Here is a 22,048-nt window from a genome sequence, read left to right as displayed (position 1 = left end):
TATTTGTCGTTAAATGTATGTTTGGGTTATGTGCATATGTGTATTTAGTTGTTTACTGTTTTTTTTTTGGGGCGTTATAATTAGGATTGGGTATGTGTTTGAAAGTGTGTAATGTGTTTTTTTTTTGCGGGGGTTGGAACAGCGATTTCTTTCCCTAGGAAAGAAATCGCTGTTCTTTGGATTCGACATTTTCAGCTTTCACTGAAAATGTGTCGATGTAACATCATTTGCTGTTTTAAGCATTCGATGTTGCAATATAGACCCGGTTGTTGCTATTCTCTTTAAGGACCTGTATTAAAAGTCCTGCTCTTTCTCCTTACTTCTCAACCCTTCCCCACCCATTTTATCATCATTCTTTTCCACTTTGATTTATAACCTTCTGCTTGTATTATGAATAAGAACCTTAATTGCATATCTCCAAAGTATCTCTTCAAATAAGGTAATCTCTCCGCTACCTTGTACTATGCGGGGATCAACTTATCCCACTTAACTCTTGTCCACTTCCTTCCAAATAAATTCTTTTAGCTTTCTATTAATTATGGCCCTCAACATCTCCTCTGGTTGATAACAAATATGCCTGACCAGTACATACTGTAAAACTAAAGGAGCTACAAATATGTTCACTGCTTCCATTTTACTATCTATAATCAAGAGTTCTCATCTTCTCAATTTCTGCATTATCATTTCTTTAGTCTCTTCCCACATATATTTAGCTGCCATTATAGAGACTCCTTGTTAATCCATATACCTAAATACTTCATTTTATTATGCCCCCATTAATATGGGTAGTGCTGAACCAAATCATGTGCAGGTACATAGTTTACTGCTACAGACTATTTTATCTTCATTTATTTTATATCCATCCTGAAAATACCTAAAATTGTCGTACTACATGAAAATGTCTTTTTCTGGAACTGTCAAGTACAAAACATTTTATTTGCAAATAAAACTAACTTTTTCTTAATTATCATATCAGTTATATCCATGAATATACCATACACTTATTTTCTTTGCCAATGGCTCTAAATATAAAGCAAATAACAAAGGAGAAAGATGATGCACCTATATGATTAATCTGTTCAAACACAAGTTGTCAGAATGAAACCTCACCTTAATTCTTGTACCCAATCCTTCATATATCCTCCTAATAAACCATATTATTCTATCAGGGAATGCAAAAGTTACCATTGCTTTGCTCAAAATACCAGCTAACTCTCTTGAATGACATCTCTGAATCAAGATCAACTAACAATAGTGATGTTTTCTTACACTACACTTCCATCCGGATTACCATTGTTTTATTAATGATTTACAAAAGTTTCCCCTCCTGCTACATGGATCCATATTAATCAATTTTGGCAACACATATGCCATTCTCTTAGCTAGCATAGACAAACACTTAATAATCATGCCTTAAAATTTAAATGGGTCTATGAAGTTGGATGTGAAGGGTCTTTCTTTCAAGATGCTAGTACTGCCCCCTTTAAGATACTGCTACTGCTAAAAAAAACTTTCCAGATCTTTATCACTTTCTTCCCTCTCAACTTCCAAACATCCACAGGAATGCCATCTGTTCAGGGGGAACTTCCATTGGTGACTGATTATACATCAATGTTTTTATCTCATTTCTACCTATCTTAGTTATTAATTACTGAGCCTCATTTGCCTGTAGCACTGCATAATTTAAGTCTTCAATGCACATTTCTATTTGTACCTTAGTAGTAGTAGTGTGAAAGTCTATCCACATGGTACAACTTATAAGGAAGGGAATGGCATACAGGTCTAAGGAGATCATAGTCCCACTATACTCAACCATTGTTAGACCAATAATCAAGTACAATGCACCCAATGGCATGTACCTGATCAGGCATTTTTAACAGGTGAAGCGGCAACAGACATTCTTCACTAAAAGAATACAGGGTGTAAACTTTACACCGTGTAACTATTTGTCCTATGTGGACCACATTAAAGCCTTGTTCCTGTACACAGTCTCCTACAGACTCCTGAGGGGCAATCTATGCCAAAACTACAAGGCATTCTCTGATTCAGCCCTAATGGATATGCTACACACACAAAAAAAGAAATGTACTAGAATTACCTGCTCTATGGATCTAAACCTAATTTGTGACATAAATCAAGTTGGAGGGACAGGTATGTGTGTCAGGGATTTCTCCTTCTCTGGAAATGACTTCCCATTAACGTGAAACAGAGCTCTCCCCTAAGTCTATTCAAAAGGAATTTGGACCAATGGATGGAACATCGCAAATTCACCCTTGGCTTGTTACCTGTGGCCCTTATTGACAGGGACAGTTTGTAGATGACTTAAGGCACAGGCAAATACCAAAGCCATTCAATCCTATGGGCATTGATAATTAAGAAAACTGGAGCATGACTGGCTAGGTTTAAAAAGGCTCTAGGTCATTAGCCTATAGCTTCTTATGATCTTACAATCCTTTTCTTGGTTTCCACATTTTTCTGCTTTATGCACATTTTCATAAAATGTTCAAATTGTCTCTTAATACATCTATAGGATCTCTATTTCTAGTTATGTTTCTTGTCATAGGCTCCTTAAGTCTGACAATAATCCTTTCTACTTTCTGTTCCTTAAGTTGTTTTGAAAGTCTTTGAGCTCTGGAGGTATCAAAACTAGTTGCTTACCAGTAACCTTTCTAAACTTGTGTGTATTAAACAAACACTCCTTTACTTTCCCTTTAACACTTTGACGTTACTTCTCTTTCTGTTCTGTGAGATTCACCTAACAATCTTTGTCAAATCCCTTAAACAGTTCGTACTACTTTTACCCACATTTTTCTCTTTTATTTCTACCATGCTTTAAACTCTATTTTCATTTGATCTCAGTCACTAGCTATTCCTCCTGAAGACATTCTCTCTCACAGCTCACTAATCATTAACACTACCCATTCCTTAAATTATCTTGCTTTAACAGATAAGTCATGAAAATGCCAGGTCTCGTTTTTACTTCACTACCCTGCATCTTCATCATAGTTTGTACTGGTGCATGGTCTGAAATGTTACTTTGTGTGTTTTAAAGTATTTAACTGGCTACACATTCACCTGAAATGTAACTTCAATCCAGTCTTTTATTCTGAAGAAGTCTTGGGGCGAATGCCTGACGAAAGTGCTCAATTCAATAAACAGTTTATGGTTGGCAGACCGGTTACTTACTTTTTTTCTTCTTAGTTTGTGTACAGCTGTTTCAGTAACTTCAATCCAGTCTAGTTGAGTTATTTTACCTTGGGAATAATATGTAAATTCTGTCTGTGAATTCACATCTTCCATGTTAAGCATATATGTCTTTAGAAATCTGCTTTCTTTTGTTATATTTCCCTTCTAAGCCTCCCTAACACATTCTCACTATTTCAAGTTCCAGTCCCCACCTATAAACAGTATTCTTTGCTAAAAAAATATTTCTCCCAAAATTCTCTTAAGCGCCATTATGTTTTGAATGTATATCTCCATCTTTCAGCTTACATGCATAAACTAATGTTTGGCAGGCTGATATATCATGGAACTGCTTATTTTATCTCTGTTTGAACCTATGTCACATTGTCAAAACTTTTTTCTTTAAAGAAAACACTCAAAAATATAAATTAAAAAAGAAAGAAAAAATACATTTTCAGAACCCATCCCCTTTTAACTTAAAACAAACACACAAAGCTATGCACATTTCCAACAAATAAATTTACTCTCCAGATTGGAGCAGTTGCCCTAAATCGACACACAGGCATTGCATAATCTAAAATTAATGTTAGTCACATAGCCTGTGTTCCCACTTACACTAATTAATATTTGTTGTTCTCCTATATCTATGTCCTTCCCAGATGTGAAAAACAGCTTGTATGCTTTCATTAAACTTCAACTTTTAGCCCTAAGAAAAAAGTACACTGTCTACTGTTAAATAAATTAATTATGCACTGTTACATTAAATGCATTAAAATACTAAGGCTGGTTGGTAGGCAACTATTTGTATACTTTATTCACTACCTAGAGTTTCAATCTTCATTATTTTTCACTAAACAGATTACAATATACCATTTAATGTTAGTTAAAATACTTGTACATTTCATTCAGCAGGCAGACCTGTTAAAATTAATAGCTTGCAGCTACAGACTTCTCAACTCCTAGGTGGCAATGAAAAAAAACTTCTGAGATGCATGAAAGAATCTTTGTAAATTTCACCCAGAACATACTTTTCAGCCCTCTCATGACTAATTGCTTACATCTGTAGACTTCATGTCTCCAACTAAAAGGCTTTACTAATGGAAAAACAGCTAATGGCTTTGCAAAAAAAAAAAAAACAAAGAAAAAGAAAATAAATAACTATTTTCACACCTTTCATAAATTTATCTTATTTTTCCATCCTATTTCTTTAGAGGTGTTTGTAGCTTAAACTAAAAGCATTAATCTAGATACATACCTCTATACAAACAGGTGAAGTTATTAACTTAATTCTACAATCAAATCACGTTTACATCCCCAACCCAGCAGCCCAAGATCACAACATTATGTTAACTTTAACTTGCTTCTATCCACCCTTTTGTACTTTGCTACAGTGTAAATAAAAGACTGTACACCTTACAACTAAGAACAAGTATTTTCTTGATTTCATATCTTTAACATACACAGCAGTCAATGATAAGACTCCCTCACATTTAAAACAATCATGACTGCACACTGTACAAAACCACAGAAAAAATTTTTTACTGTTTATTTATTTATTTCTTTATTTGAGATTCAGTTTTCACACTGGGAGAGCTCTAATCAACCTATTGATCTATGTGCAGTCATCCTGTATGACCCCTCTACATACTCTGATGTATTTAAACATGTACACAAAACAGTTTTACTTACAGTTACTGCTTCAGTCTCCTCAGTGTCCTTCTAAACATTAATGACATAAAAAGTAGGATATATTCTTTATAGTTCTCTCAACAGTTTAACAGTTAACAAAATTAAACTATTTCTCATGCATTTCTTTTTGTAAGGCCATACTTCACATGTATTCCTATATTTAGTAGAATTGATACTTTACTGACTCCCATTTATTCACTAATTTTAAAATGTTGCAGGTCTTCCTAATCCTTTCCATCTCTCAATAAGTCTCAATTCCAAAGTAGTTCCGATTCTTCTAGTCAGCTCCTGTGTTTTTTTTTTTTTTTTTTTGTTCACACATTTTCCCTTGGAGCAATGGAAAAGGTTTCTCTGTCAAATTTTCTCTGTGTGCTTTGTTTTTCTCAAATGAATGAAGACTCCTATTCTGCTTAATGATTTGCCCTTTGTTGGCTAAACTTTTTTTTATTTCCTCCTTAACGTGTACTGCATTGGAAAATGTCTTTTATCCTCCATGAAAAAATATTTTTTGAAAAAAGATGGATGCAGCAGATTGAATTTCACTCCTGCCTCTTGACATTCCCTGTTTGTAAACTTGCTTCTATTCTGCCTGGTATACAATGAATAATCATTTCCACAAACACTTTGCTGACCTCAGATTTTAGTAATTTCCCTTCTGCTGCATTTTGTCAAGGGCAACTATCTATGTTGGTATGTCTGCATCTTTATTACTATAGACACTGGCTGCTTTCACATGGAACATGCACACAATGAGCCCTCTCATTTAACAAATCCTGCTGTGGAACATCAGTCCAGTTGCTCATCTGTACTTTCCTAAAAGTAATACAGCCTGTTCCTTCCAGTTCCTCTGGTACAGAAGACACTCTCAGGTTTTACCAATGTGCTAAGTTTTCTAACCCCACTATTATTGAAACAGATCTTCCTGAAAAGCCTCATACTCAGATAGCCTGTTTTTTTCCATTTCAGCCTTTGATTTTTTGCAGTTTTATCACTTCATCTTTATAATTAAATTTAAATTTACTAGCCTTTTATCAGCCTTTTATTTATTTATTTTATTGTATTTATTTTATATTTATTTACCAGGAAAGTCTGACTGGACACAGGTCCTTTTTCAGCGGAGGCCCGGGGAGAAAAACTCCATTATAAAAAAATAAATAAATCGAACATAATAAAAGTTAACAACTTACATGGTCATAACATGAGCACACAGATAGCATTTACACAATTCTGTTATATAAAGACCTCAAGTGACTACTATATTGTGGCAATGATATTACAGAAAAACTTGTTTTGAATGAGTTACAAGTTGTGTCAAGGGTAAGAGTAGGTTGGCAGTCAGTAAGCAGTGGCTGACTACTTATACAAATGTAGCTTTAGCCTGGAGAATTACAGGTACAAAGCCAGGAGTTTGGCCAAGTGTGTTGTACAAAGCTTTTTAAACTGTGCTGTGGAGGAGCTGGAGGTAATGGAGGCTGGAAGTTTATTCCAGACTTTAGGGATGATGTTTGAAAAGAGATATTCACCAGCTGAGTTGTCAGCTCTTGTGGCGACCAAGAGTAGTCTTTTAGTGGAGCGGAGGACTCTACAAGTGGCATACGGTTGTATAAGATTTTGGAGAGAGGGGACTTTATCAGGTTGATGAAAGATTTTGTGGGCAAAGGTTAATTGTCTAAAGTAGAGGAGTTGAGGAAGTGCTAACCAATTTAGCTGTCTAAGAGCAGCATGGCGGTGTGACCTGTGTGTGGCGTCAGTGGCAAATTTGGCAATGTTTTTGTAGCAGGTTTCCATCTTGTTTAGGTCAGTTTTATGAAGGTTGATCAGAATTGGGAAGGCATATAGGAGAGTTGACAGAAGGTGTGCATGGGCTGTAGTAACTTTTATGGCTAGAAATTGTTTACGAGTGTAAAGAAGACCTATTTTCTTATGAACCTTTTTAATGGTTTGAGCAATGTGAATGTCGAGTTTTAAGTTGTTGTCAGTTTTGATACCAAGCAGTTTAGTACAAGTTACTGGGGTGATGATGGTTTTGTTTTTAGATTCTATAGTAAAAGAAGGTAAGGATGAGGGAGATCTAGTGGGATGGAAGACCAGGAGTTTAGTTTTGTTGGGGTTTAGGGGAATTGGTGAACCATGTTTCTGCAGTTAAGAAGGATTCCTGGGTAACAGAATTGAGATGTTGTAATGTGGGACCAGAGCATACTAATGTTGAGTCATCTGCATACTGTATAAGAGAAGTACGAGGAACGGAAGTGTGAAGATGCTTAGTGAACACAGAGAAAAGTAGAGGTCCAAGAATGGATCCTTGTGGGACCCCAAAGGTCACCGGGAGTAGAGTAGAAAGGTGGTGTTGCCACTGCACGGCCTGTTGATGTCCCGATAAGTAGCTCTGGAACCAGGTGATGGAGGAGCTACTGAGGTTAAGGTCAGAGAGCACACTGACTGATTTAGACAGGTCCAGAAATATAGCAGATACAAATTGTCCTAAATTTCTAAGGTGATTCACTGTATTAGTAAAGGCCATTAAAGCTGTGGTGGTGCTGTGAAATGGGCGAAAACCATGTTGCATATTTGATAACAGCTTGTGTGTGCAGAAGAAGTCCATTAGTTGGGTATGGATGACCCTGTCTAGGATTGTGGATAATGGTGACAGGATGGCAATTGGATGATAATTAGTAAATTCAGTGGAATTGCCTGCTTTGTTTAAAGGAATAATATGAGATATCTTCCAGATACTAGGTATTATGCCCTCAGATATTGATCTGTTTATGAGTACAGCTACTGGGTATGCAATTGCATCTGCTGCAGTTTTCAGGAACTCAGTGGGAGATGTCAGCAGCTAAGGTAGTAGGTTTAAGTTTTTGTAGTTTTCTTATGGTAGCAGCAGACACTGGCTGTAGTATAAATTGGTTAGGGCAGATTAGAGAGGTATTGCTGAACTGGGGAGGAGCATTATCAGAGTTACTGGAAAAGTTCCAGGTATTTGCAAGGGCTTGGACTGTATCAGTAAAGTATTTATTAAACTGGGTTGCTATGTTGTCAGAGGAGGTGTTTGGGGTAGGAGTGGGGGTAGTTATTTTTCCTGGTAGAAGAATATTATTGATGGCTGCCAAGAATTTTTGAGGGTTATTATGGTATTTCTCTTGTATATTGTGATATACACTTACTTTATACTTCATATACTACTTCAGTGCTTTACATATTCTGAACACATCTAAGAGCATATGATTTATTTTTTCATCTACATTACTGGAATCCATCTTATGTACCACAGCTGAAACTTGAACTACTTTTTACAGAGGAGTAGCAAGACTCTTCCCAGACAGTTTATTTTTTTGTTTTCTTTTTGGTTGATTTTCTCTAACTTTCTCCACATGTCTTCTTTGACAGCATTCAGTCAGTGTAATTATAAGCCAGTAGCTAAATTTTATCCAAATGGATAACTTTTACTGGCTTTTTTTTTTTGGAGTTTCAATTTTCACACTGGAAGATCTCTTATCGACCTATCAGTATGCAGCCATCTTGGAAGACCCAGCTACATACCCTGATGTGTTTAAACAATTTTTTGTCCATGCCTTACATCCTTCATTATGAATGCTTATACTGCAGTCCTGCACCCTTAAAGATTATCACCATTTTCCTCCTAACCTGTTCAACCCTATTTTCTGACTTTCCTCCAGTGCCCCTTCTTTTTCTTTCCTATAATTCTCTTGATTTCATTTGTACCCAGACTTACAGTCATCTTTTTTTTGCTGTCTTTCTACAACAGCTCATGCCATTCCTTACTCTCCCACTGATACTCACTCACAACACAGCCACTAGATTCAAATTGTTTTGAACCTTTCTGATTTAATCTTTACATTACCACTATCTTGTTAATTTATTTGTTTGCTTGTTCTTGGTTACACATTTTATTTTTGTATGCCTATCGTGGCCCTCATGGTAATCAAAAATTAATTAATTCCCTCAATATTCATTCCAGTATATCAGAAACTTCATTGCAGTCTTAAACTTCTAGTACTATTGCCTTCTGCAAGTCTACTACTAAGAAAGCGAGAACTATACTGTGATGACCTCACCAATTACAATCCCTGCATTATTTAAATGATGCATATGTCCAACAAAAGGCCACTACAGCTTGAGTAATCCTTTTCCCTCTTTGGGTCACAACATTCTCTGTCATGTCTCTTTACCAATGAGGGTGGTGCCACATGCAGTCTTCAGTAGAGTGTCAATCTGCAAGCATCTTCTTTATTAGCAACTCTTACTTATGTATCTTTGCAATATATATTCTTTATACAGTACACTGCAGTGGATTTCCTTTTCATTGGTAGAATGTAAAATGAATAAGGTTGCAATGTGTCAATCTCATGCAACTCACTGAGTGTTTATACTCATACAGAATTACTGTTGATGTTGTTTCCATTATATTTTTCTCCACAGCTATTCAAATGTGGAACTACTACATAAATGTAAGACAGTGGGTGAAGTCACACACATGGAAGGGGTGATTTTTTTTTTTTATCCTCATCTATTTGAAGCTTCGACTGGTTGGGCTGACAGTGGAAGCTAGATTTTCATTTTGCTCTGACTTTATCACCTTGCTGCTTTTAAAACAGAAGGCCTACACAGGATGTACCATAAAAATTATAGACCAGGAATGAGACAGCAACAATGCAAGCACAGGTAAAGCAAAGTACAGTTGTGTACACTTACCTAAATGTAGATGTTCAAGTGTATTCACTGTTGCAGTCATCACATTTGGGATATCTGCTTGCAGTAGCCCTCATTTGGCCTGATTATCAAAGTCGTGGGTCCTGAGTTGGTTGCTGTCTCATCTTCCATGACGTCGGGTAGTCAGGGGTATAAAGCATGCAGCCAACGCCATTACATTCGTTTTTCTTGCCCCAGATGTTAGGTGCTCCCCTAATGGGTAGCAATTATATATATATATATATATATATATATATATATATATATATATATATATATAGGTTCATAGGTTCATACTAGGCTATCTGCCCGAGGGCATTTACAAGCCTAGCCCATCGTTTTGTGGCTTACGCCACCCCTTTAGTATGGGGAACTATACCCATTATTTTGCTGTGCCTCTGTCGAGCAGTGACACTGAGGTAATCCCTGGGGTATATCTGAGATCTCCCATCCATTGGTCAAGATTTCTCTTGAACAAGGCCAGCGAGTGCTCTGCCTCACATGTACCGGGATTTTGTTCCACAGCATAGGGAGTCTTTGGGTGATGAATCTATCCCTCCAGCACGTCCTATTAATAGCCGTGTCGAGGTTTAAGTCTCCTGCCCTTGTGGCTCTGATGGATCTAGATTTTTTGAGGTGAAGCATATTCATCAAATCTGGGTTTGACATGGCCTTGTATGTTAGGCAAAGGTCACCTCTGAGCAAGCGGTAGCGACTGAATAGAGCTGGAGTTCTTTCAGTCGGGCAGCATAGGATAGATTTTGAGACCCTTTATCCTTTTGGTGAGGAACTTTTGTGGCCTCTCCAGCTGCTGCAAGTGTCGGGTCAGATACATTCGAATGGGGCATTGTACTCAATCATTGGTCTGATGAGTGATGAGTAAAGGGAGACTATGACCTCCCTTGATCTAGATGAGAATCCCTTCATGATAAGGTGGGCAATGTAGAAGGTCTTCCTAACTACTTTAGCTACATGGGTGTCGAATGACAGACTACTATCAACCTGGGTCCCCAGGGCCCTGATAACTTCTTCTGTGCTCAGTGGATTGCCACCTATTTGGTAGCTAGGGGTAACCTTGTTTTTCCCATAGGGTATGACTATGCATTTTTGGCATTTAACTTTAGGCCGTGGCTCTGGCACCAGTTATCCGTTTCTGTGAGACCCTTCTGAAGGATATCTGTGTCAGATGTGTTTTCTACTATGGCGCCCAGTTTGCAGTCATCTGCAAACTTTGTCAGCCATAACCCTCCTGTGTTTGCTTGTACTTGGAAAAGTAGATGCCAAACAAGAGTGGGCCCAGGACTGAGCCCTGTGGGACACCACTTGTGACAGGCTTTGAGTCTGACATGGCGCCAGCAACTCTGACCCTGTGGGTTCTGTCACTCAGCCAGTTTGCAACCCATCTTGTGATGTATGGGTTGACATTTAAGCTGATGAGTTTTTCAATGATACCCGAGTGGGGTATTGTATCGAAGGCCTTAGCCAGATCGAGGTAGGCTGTATGGACTGCCTTTCCCTCATCAATGGCTTTGGTGACTGTTTCGAAAAAGTCAACCAAGTTTAAAAGGCATGATCTGCCTTTGACAAAGCCAAACTGGGTTGGATCCAAAGTCTGCAAATTCCCTATGTCTTTATTTATGAGGTCCATTATGATCCTCTCCATGGCTTTGCAGATAAGGCTTGTCAAGCTAATGGGCCGGTAATTTCCAGGGTCGGTGGAGGCACCGCCTTTGTGAAGTGGGACCACAGTTGCAGTGCGCCACTCCCTGGGTACGTATCCAGAGGTAAGATTTTGATTAAACAGCTGTCCTAGCTGTGGGTTTAATTCCTCATTGAGTTCGTGGAGCACACAGCCGGGGACACCATCAGGTCCCATGGATGCTGTGTTTTTTGCTTTGGAGAGAGCAGTTCTCACTTGGGCGCTGGAGTTGTTTGGGGGCTGCAATCGTTTGGTATAGATATCTCTCCTTTTGGGGGGGGGGAGAAGTTTGCACTGAATCTGTCAGCCAGTATGTTGGCAATGTCTGTAGGATCAGTAATCTTCACATCATTTTGAGCTAGTTCTGAGCATATCTGGGAGTTTCCTCCTAGGTTTCTAACATAGCTAAAGAAGGCCTTATGATTGCCTTTTGAGTCTTTAGCTATTTTTCTCTCGAAATTTGCTTTGGATGATTTTATGAGAGCTCTTAGTTTTTTACTTATAGTGATCAAGGGTGTCTTACCTTTTAAGGATTTTGCTCTATCTTGTAGTAGCTTCCTCCTTTTGTTGTAGAGTTTGTTTATGGCTGGGGTCCACCAGACTGGACGCTTGCCTTTGGTACAAAGAGTCTTTGTTTTGCTTGGGATTGCCTTATCCATGCAGTCCTGCAGGTGCTGGTAGAAGGCATTTGTAAGTGATTCAGCGGCTTGAGTACTGTTTTCCGCCGGCTCGGGGGCCTTAAAGGAGACCACACTAGTTTTTAGAAGTGTATACACACAGAAGGGTATACCTCCAACAAAAAAGTAAATACACCAAAAAGCTTTTAAGTATAGTAAAGGAGAATAGAGGTATAGTCAAAAAAAATCAGGGGGCTGGAGGGAGGGTAACCAGGACGGCAACACTGAATACACTTGAACATCTACATTTATGGTAAGTGTACACAGCTGTATTATGTTCTTCATGTTTCACTGTTGTAGTCATCACATTTGGGTAGATTCCCAAAGCTAATGATGGGAGGAGGAATTTAGATAGCATTTGGACCAGCTATAAGGCCCTGCAAGACTGCAGTGGCAAAGCCAGCTCTGGATTTGAAGAAAATTGGCAAATGGTAATGCTTGGTGAAAGTGTGTACAGAACGCCAGGTAACAGCTTCTAGGATGTCCCTGGTGGGGACACCTCTGAGAAAGGCTGTAGAGGTAGATGCAGCCCTGGTTGACTGGGGTCTAATTCCCAATGGGATAGGTTTTCCATGGTGCTTATAGCAGAAATGAATGCAATGGCCTATCCATTTAGAAATGGTTTGCTCTGAAATAGCCTTCCCCTCTGCCCCTGCAGCAAATGCCACCAGCAGTTGTTAAGATTTCCTTTGAGGTTTAGTCCTGTCCAAGTAAAATCTAAGTTGTCTGTGCACATCTAAGGAGTGCAGTATCCATTCCCCTTTGTTCTGTGGATTAAAAAAGAAGGTTGGCAAATGAATGGACTGATTAAGAGCCATACTGGATACCACCCTGGGCGTGAAGGAGGGATTGGTCCTGAGGGACACCCTGTCTGCATGAAAGATGATGAAAGGCTCCACTGCCATAAGGGCCTGTAATTCAGATACCCTTCTTGCTGAAGTGATTGCTAAAAGGAAGGCTGTTTTCCAAGAAAGTAATTTTAACTCTGCACTTGCAGCTGGCTCAAAAGGAGAAAGAGTGAGTTTTTCCAATACAAATTTAAGGTCCCAGGCTGAAGCTGAGGCTCTCCTGGGGGGTGTTATGTTTTTGGCCCCTCTGAGGAACTGCTTGAGCACTGGATGAGAGAAGAGGGGTGGTTCTGTGTTGTAATGAGCTGAGGCGTGAATTTTGATGGAGGAAAAAGAAAGGCCCTTGTGAAGCATCTCAGTTAAGTATTGAAGAATCTGAGGTAAATTGGGCGCTGCCATGCCCATCCCTTGAGTTTGGTTCCAGGCACAGAATCTTTTCCATTTTTCAGCATAAGATTTTCTAGTACTAGGCCTTCTTGCCTCCAAAATGACATCCAACACTTGTTTACTGAGGGATGGTAATGGAGAGATTAGGTAATTAACCAGGCTGCCAGGTTCAGGGTTTAAAGCTGAGGGTGCAGAATCTGGCTCTCCTGCTGAGACAGCAAGGTAGGGGTCTGAGGCAGGTGCCATGGAGCCAGCAGTGACACAATGTGCAAGAGAGGGTACCAGTGTTGGCATGGCCAGTCTGGTGCAATCAGTATCATCCTTGGTTTGTCCTGTCTGATCTTTAGTAGTACTTTAGAGAGGAGAGGCCAAGGAGGAAAGGCATAAACTGATAGATTTTTCCAGCTGAAGGACTCAGCATCCACTTTCCAAGCTTGTTTGTGGGGAGTCCTTGTGTAGAATTTGTCCAATTAGTATTTCTGGGGGGGAGGCAAACAGGTCTATATCTGGGCTCCCCCATTTGTGTATCAACATGTTGAAAGTTTTTGGTTCCAGTTTCCACTCGTGTGGGTCCATGAGATTTCTGCTTAGTTTTTCTGCCAGTGTATTTAGTTTTCCTGGCAGGAATTGAGCCTGTAGATGCACTTGGTAGCTCAAAGCTGTGTTCCACAGAGCCATGGCTAGTCTGCAGAGGGGGTAAGAATGGGCACCCCCCTATATGTTTATGCACCACATAATAGTGGTGTTGTCCGTCTTTACCATTAATTGTCCTGGAAGAATGTGGTCCTTGAATGCTGTCAGAGCATTCTGTACAGTTAACATTTCATTCTGATTGCTATGCAGGTGCATTTGACTTGAGTTCCATTTGCCCTAAATGCACTTCCCTGCCAGATGAGCCCCCATGCATAGTCTGATGCGTCTGTTGTTAGGGTTTGGGCGGCAGGGGGTAGAGTGAATGGTGGTCCCTTGTTTTGGTGGCAGGCCTCTGCCCACCAAAGGAATTCTAACCGTAGGCAAGGTATGATAGGAATTATTGCTTCTAGATCCTGAGAAATTTGACACCATAGGCTTTTTAGATACCAATGCAGTTTCCTCATATGCAGTCTTGCATATGGAATTAGTAGAATGCAGGAGGCCATGAACCCTAAGGCTTGCAGTATTTGCCTTGCTGATAGCAGGGTTTTTGTGGCCATTAGTTTGAAGTAAGTTGTCAAATGAATTTGTTTCTCTGGCGTGAGGAAAGCCATCTGGGAAGTTGTGTTCAAGCTTGCTCCCAGGAATATAATTTGTTGACAGGGTACCAGATGTGATTTCTTTTCATTTATGGCATACCCCAGAAAAGTTAGCACCTTTTGTACAAATTCCAGATGATTCAAAAGTATGTCCTGGCTTTCTGCCTGAATTAGACAATCGTCCAGGTATGGGTATATTTGAATATTTCTTTGCCTGCAAAATGCAATGACTGGAGCTAGGCACTTTGTGAATACCCTGGGCGCAGTAGATAAGCCAAAGGGCAGTGCAAAGAACTGATAGTGCATGTAGCTTGCTTTGAAGCGTAGATATCTTCTGCAAGATTCCCTGATTGGGATGTGCAGGTAGGCTTCCTTTAACTCCAGTGTTGCCAACCAGGCATCTTTGCCTAGCATAGGAAACAACTTTAGCACCTTGAATTTTGGAATCACCAAAAAGTTGTTTAAGATAGAAAGGTCCAGGATAGGATGCCATGAGTTGTCTTTTCGGGGTACCACGAAAAGTCTTGAGTAGAAACCTTGTCCCTTTTCCTCTACTGGTACAGTTTGAATAGCCTTTATGCTTAAGAGAGAAAGAGTACTTGCTTTTGAGCCTCTGGCCAACCGTTTGGGGTTGGTAACGTGTGGAAGTGAAATCTGTATCCTTGGGATACTATATTTTAAACCCATTTGTCCTGGGTAATGAGTTCCCAGTTTTTGGCCTGCAGAGCAATCTTTTCCCCTAAAGAAGCAGTCAGTTGAGAAGTGCTTGGAAGTTTTACAGTTAAGTCATTGAGACAGCTTACCATGGGGGGAGTCTTACTACTCCCTGATTTGGAAGTGGGAGCCCCTCACAGCTTAGTCCTGTGCGTACCCTGGGACTGAAGCCTGGGTGTTCTGCTGGTTCTGGGTTTGGACTGAGAAGGCCTGGAAGAGGCAGGAAAGGACGAATTTTTAGAGGGCCAATGCCTACTAAATCTTGGAGGCTGTACTTGTAGGAAATCTTTAACAGTTTGCATAGATTTAGCTTTTTCCTCCATCTTTTTAAGAACTTCTGCTTTGTTGCCAAACAGGCGGTCCTGATTTAAGGGAGCATCCAGCAATTTAGCTTTAACATGATCTGGCAAAGATTGCTCCTTAAACCAAGCATGCCTTCTAAGTACAGACCCAGTGACAGCAGCCCTGCAAGATGCCTCTAGTGACTCAAAACCACATTGCAAAGTATGTTTTCCAACCTGTTCAGCAGAATGCATTAAATCCTGTAAATCCTTATTTTCAACACAGACAGGAATCAGCATCATTTTCTGTTTAAGCAATCCAATAATATGCTGCTGATACTTCAACATATGAAACTGGCAGTTTATGGCCCTAATGGCCAAGGGTGCAGAAGTGTATACCTTCTTACCACATCTATCCAGTGCCCTGGAATCTCTATCAGAGGGGGTAGGATTTTTGGCAGTAGCAGCCTTAATGCCCTTGGGTCCCTGTGAAATGGTCTCAGGATCCGCAGTAGGATTTTTAAAAAGGAACTTGTGATTGTCAGGAACTGTAATATCTATCAGGTTTTCTGAGAGCAGGAGGTAAAGAGTCAGGGGCCACGCTAGATTCCGAAACGGCATCATCAACAATGTCTAATACAGGAGGGATAGCTTAAGGCCTGTGTTGGGGCAGGAGTAAGAAATCCCTAAGCCTCTTTTTAGAATCAGAGTAATCCTGGCTTTCCCAGCGAAAATGCTCCCTAAGAGTATGCAAGGTTTCACCAAAAGAGAAATCCTCTGGGGGGGCAGAGGGAATAGAGTCCTCTGCATCAGAATCCTCATAGGTAGATAAGGGTAAATCCTGGTCATCAGAGGAAACAGAAATTTCAGAATCCTGGTCAGAAATATCATAAGCAGATTCAGTCCTAGGTCTCTTAGAGGGGGAAGGTTGGCTTCCCCAGATTAAAGTAATAAGGTCTTCAGCCATTCTTATCATTTGTTTTTTTAGGCATAGAGGCCTGACTATGCGGTCTGGGCATTGGTTTTCTAGGCATGGTTCGAGTTTTAGGCCTTGAAGAAGAGGATAGTGTCAGTTTAATATGCAAGTCAGTAGGCCTGAATACACCCTCAGAAGCCGCTGGCTGCATAGCGGCTCTGGACCCATCCAAGGTAGAGACATCCACAGGTTCCACAGTTGAAGCATCTCATGGCATACCGGACTCCGAATGGGTCTCAGTACAGGCCTGCGAATCTGAAGTAGAGGGTATCAGGGGCTGCGAAAGCGCCTCGCTGAGTACCGGCGAACTGGCAACTGGCTTAGGAGAAGTGTCGTCAGCAGCTTTGGACCTAGACAGCCTGTCTCTGTCTTTATCTTTGCATTTTTTCGGAATGTTGGTAGTCGGATGGCTTACCAAAGACATATCTGGATAATTGAATTGAGTAGCAAAATATTTAGAAGCGTAAATATACAGATGACAAATAGTTCATTGCTTAAATAAGGCACAAAACCGACAGCTAGGTACGTCGTGGTCAGGGCCTAGGCAAGGAATACAGTATGAATGAAAATCTTTATGAGGTATTTGCTTTCCACAAGAAATACAATTATTGACTTTTACTGACATCGGTTTAGAGCAAGAAAAAGTTTCCCCAACGGGGTACTTAGCTTTAGTTGAAGACTTCGGTTCTGAAACTCGAAAATGAAAATTTCAGGAGTCGGCCGACCGGCACTTGCGAACTGCTTCTGCTTCAGGCACTGCACGGCAAGAAAAACTGATGTAATGGCATCGGCTGCATGCTTTATACCCCTGACTACCTGCCGTCACGGAAGATGAGACAGCAACCGAAGCAGGACCCAAGACTTTGATAATCAGGCCGACTGAGGGCTACTGCAAGCAGATAACCCAAATTTGATGACTGCAATGGTGAAACACGAAGAACATCCACATATGCTGGGAAGATATGCATGTGTTATGCTTGGCATGGTGAAGAGAACCGCATGCAGTTCAGGTGCAAAACTCCGTACATGTTGACTACTGTGACAGTATCCCCAGCAACTTTTTTTCCTGGTAGACATAATGACAGTACCCTGAGAATGGTAGAACTGATGGAAGCCCTGAAAGGCAATATGAGATCAGGCTTTTAGTGTTTGATGAAGGTGCATCGTTGACCATGTTGGTGAAGCACAAATATTTATAGAGAAATAGGTAAAGTAAGCGATAAATGTTGAGAAGGATCATACAGAATGTGCTTAAGGTCTAGAAGGCAGTGGGGTTGAAATGCATGGAGTAGAAAAAGCAGATGCAATCTGACAGCCATCTACATAAACTTGTTTTGGAGGTGTTCCTTCTTGTTTTGCTGGGAAAAAGGTGATAGAAGGTTGATTATCTTTTCTAAATGTTTTTGCACTGTGAAAGCAGAACCTGAGTGGTCTCTGCATAGCCAGGATATGTAACAAATAGTCTGCTTTGTTAAAACGGTTTGGGAAGATGACTGGGAGGTAAATGGATTGGTTTAAGGATTTCTCTGACTACTTTAGGAGTAAAGGGTAAGGTTTGACATGCAAAAAACTCAGTCTTTGTGAAAAAATAAAAAAAGTACAGTGATTTGCTGGATAAGGCATGTAGTTCCGATATTTGTCTAATTGAAGTAAATGCCACCAATAATAAAGTTTTATATAAAAGGTGATTAAAAGAGCAGCTAGAGGCAGGTTCAAAAGGTGGTTTAGTGAGAGTGTGAAGTACAACAGTACGAGTTTGTGATGAGATGGGGTGTTTTGATAGGTAGCCTGAAGAGAAAAGTTACCTTTCAAGAAAGCTTTACACATCATTTCAGAGGTTAAGGAATTAAGAGTTGAAGCCAGATGAAAATAAGAAATAGCTTCTAACTGAACCTTAGCAGTTAATAGCTAAAACCTGGTTGAACATTGGCTAGGAACTGTAATATACTGGAATGATACATATATGTTGCTTGATCAGGAGAAACCATGTGGAAAATTTCTAAAAATGTTTGCAAGGAGAGCATAATATTCACAGTCTCTTTTTGGCCTGGCCAGATATGGTTCTCACTGCTCACTGCTGTGGTCTCTACTGGTATGACCTCCGTGCTTACAGGATCCTCAGCTAGATCTTCTATTTCATCCATCCTGACAGCCTTAACTTGATGTCAACTGCTTTAGTCTATCCGCATAGTTTCTCCTTATCAAGCAACAACCAATAATCCATGGGGGGGGGGGGGGGGGAGGCAAAAAGTTGACCTGGTCATCAAGGATACTGGAGAGGGACATTCACTTGGAATACAAATGGATACACTCAGTATTTCCAGATGCAGAGCTCTCTGCATTAAGCACAATTTCTATTAACATGACACAGGGAACACACTCAGCCCAGTGTCTGGGTTTCTCTCTCTCTCTCTCTCATCCCCCAGGTCCCTGGTAAGGTTCCCCACTGGCACAGCTTCAAAGTTAAGTCCTCAGCAGAGTGCTCAAGCCAAGTCCTCCACCACTCTCTCTGTGACACCAGTGCTTCGTGTCCCTCTCCCAGTAGCTATCACAAACACACACACACACACACACACACACACACACACACACACACACACACACACACACACCTGGGAAAGGCTGGCACAGATTACCTGCTCTACCAACTTTGCCCAGACTGTAAGGTAAATTCACTGCCACCAGTCAGTTACTATAAGGCTCTTAAAAGGGTGTCTAATTATACTGAGTGAAATTAATATTAATACAAATGGTAATGTCGGCCAAACAGCCAGGCTTTTAGGAGTGGCCAGAGTTATCACCAAATAAATATGTGCAAATAATCTCAAAACTTAAATATTTTCTAAAAGGACCAGCCATAATGAAAAGTTTAAATATATTTAATAATGAATAAAAAAGAACATGAAAATACTAAATTTCTTTTTACATTAAACATCAGCATTTCAGGGCTATACTGCTCAGACAAGCTCCACGTGGGTTTACAGAGTGGTACTAGCAGCAGGGAACTCAGAAAAGCGACTACCTTCTGGATTTAAGTATCTTTGCTTTTTTTTCACTTGGAATAGCTTCTGTAGCTTACCTTGAACTAGCCTGAACTGTTTTTTAACTGATTGCTGCATTATTTTAAAATCTGCACTTAAAGTTACATTTTAGTCGAATTTGATTGAAAGTTTGCTTGTTTGTTTGTTTAATTTAACTGTGGAGGCTGCCCACTAAAGTCTGCTAGCCTGTGTAACTAATTTATCACTGTTTCTGCATTTTCTGTGTGTTTCTACCAAAAAAACAAAAAAATAATCCTTGTTTTCCCGCCTTCCTCGACTAGTTTAGACCAGTTTACAGGCATTGCTGTATTCTGGGCTGTGGTGTAGTTCCTGTGTTGTCCATTACCTTACTTGGATAGAAGGAAGCTTTTTTGCTCACCAGTGGGAGTGGGGAGCCTTGAGCAGCCTACCTGTCCTTGGGGGAAGTAACCTCAGCACAAGAAGCTGTGGTAATTGGTTGTTTTGGACCATTTCTAGCTCTTTTGTAGTTCACTGTTTAAAATCCGCCTCTGGGCATTTTTTTTCTCGCTATACTGCTCAGACAAGCTTCACGTGGGTTTACAGAGTGGTCCTAGCAGCAGGGAACTCAGAAAAGTGACTACCGTCTGGATTTAGGTATCTTTGCTTTTTTTTCACTTGGAATAGCTTCTGTAGCTTACCTTGAACTAGCCTGAACTGTTTTTAACTGATTGCTGCATTATTTTAAAATCTGCACTTAAAGTTACATTTTAGTCGAATTTGATCGAAAGTTTGCTTGTTTGTTTGTTTAATTTAACTGTGGAGGCTGCCCACTAAAGTGTGCTAGCCTGTGTAACTAATTTATCACTGTTTCTGCATTTTCTGTGTGTTTCTACCAAAAAAACAAAAAATAATCCTTGTTTTCCCGCCTTCCTCGACTAGTTTAGACCAGTTTACAGGCATTGCTGTATTCTGGGCTGTGGTGTAGTTCCTGTGCTGTCCATTACCTTACTTGGATAGAAGGAAGTTTCTTTGCTCACCAGTGGGAGTGGGGAGCCTTGAGCAGCCTACCTGTCCTTGGGGAAAGTGACCTCAGCACAAGAAGCTGTAGTAATTGGTTGTTTTGGACCATTTCTAGCTCTTTTGTAGTTCACTGTTTAAAATCCGCCTCTGGGCATTTTTTTCTGGCTATACTGCTCAGACAAGCTCCACGTGGGTTTACAGAGTGGTCCTAGCAGCAGGGAACTCAAAAAAAGCGACTACCTTCTGGGTTTAAGTATCTTTGCTTTTTTTCACTTGGAATAGCTTCTGTAGCTTACCTTGAACTAGCCTGAACTGTTTTTTAACTGATTGCTGCATTATTTTAAAATCTGCACTTAAAGTTACATTTTAGTCGAATTTGATCGAAAGTTTGCTTGTTTGTTTGTTTAATTTAACTGTGGAGGCTGCCCACTAAAGTGTGCTAGCCTGTGTAACTAATTTATCACTGTTTCTGCATTTTCTGTGTGTTTCTACCAAAAAAAAATAATCCTTGTTTTCCCGCCTTCCTCGACTAGTTTAGACCAGTTTACAGGCATTGCTGTATTCTGGGCTGTGGTGTAGTTCCTGTGTTGTCCATTACCTTACTTGGATAGAAGGAAGTTTCTTTGCTCACCAGTGGGAGTGGGGAGCCTTGAGCAGCCTACCTGTCCTTGGGGGAAGTGACCTCAGCACAAGAAGCTGTAGTAATTGGTTGTTTTGGACCATTTCTAGCTCTTTTGTAGTTCACTGTTTAAAATCCGCGTTTGCACAGCTTTGCACGGTCGTGCGCATAGTGCAGCGCCGGTTAAACAAGGTTAAACTTTTTCTGGCTCCGCCAAGACTTCTCTTCAAATTTTCCCTTAAGGAAGCTCTACTCTTAGTATAACCAGACTACTCACTGTATTATAAGCCTAGCACTTGTTCTCAATACTTCTCTACTAAGTAAGCACTCTCGTACTAAGTAAAGCACTACATCTACTTACCACCCCTGTGAATATCTACTTCTCTTAAAGGTATACCACTCCCTTATACTGTTCTACCATGTCGAGTGGTAGATTACTGGTGTCGTCTCCAGTTAGCTGGTCAATCTGGGTATCTTGAGACAATGCTACAATTGTCTCATGTACACAGACAACCCTCTCCTCCTCCCAACAAACACAAATACATGTGAGAGATGCAACTATATAGCCAAACTGGAGGCTGAACTCTCTCAACTCAGGGCTGGCATGACCAGACAGGAGGAGATGGCAACCACACACACAACAATTCCAGTCCCACAAAGACCTACCACAACTGCAAACCAAACACATAAAAACACAAAGACATACTCGGAGGCTCTAATAAAAAACTTACCAAAACAACAGAGGCTCCCAAAGCAGATATCCAAAAATCCACCACCTCAAAACAAAACACATGCAACACATACTTCAATAAATCAGTGTGTCGACCAATTGCAGCCCTTAAGGCCAAACACCTTGCCTGATACACTAGTGATAGGTGACTCCATAGTCAGACACACTGATATCCCACTGACCAGGCTGAACAAGGAGAAGGTGACTGTGAGCTGTCTATCGGGAGCTAGGATCCGCCACATAACACACGCACTCAGGTCACTCCAAAGCAAGTACAAATA

At 40.3% G+C, this 22,048-nt stretch overlaps 1 protein-coding gene across 4 annotated transcripts in view; it reads right to left on the bottom strand.

Annotated features, from left to right (window-relative positions):
* Window positions 1-22,048, bottom strand: part of RIMS2 (regulating synaptic membrane exocytosis 2) — a 6,281,053-nt gene that overhangs the window by 1,223,802 nt on the left and 5,035,203 nt on the right. The window lies entirely within an intron of this gene.

Source organism: Protopterus annectens, chromosome 3.part0, assembly GCF_019279795.1.
Source record: "Protopterus annectens isolate FY-2018-M chromosome 3.part0, PAN1.0, whole genome shotgun sequence".
In the NCBI taxonomy this organism is placed as follows: Eukaryota; Metazoa; Chordata; order Ceratodontiformes; family Protopteridae; genus Protopterus; species Protopterus annectens.
This window is presented reverse-complemented; position numbering and strand designations above follow the sequence as displayed.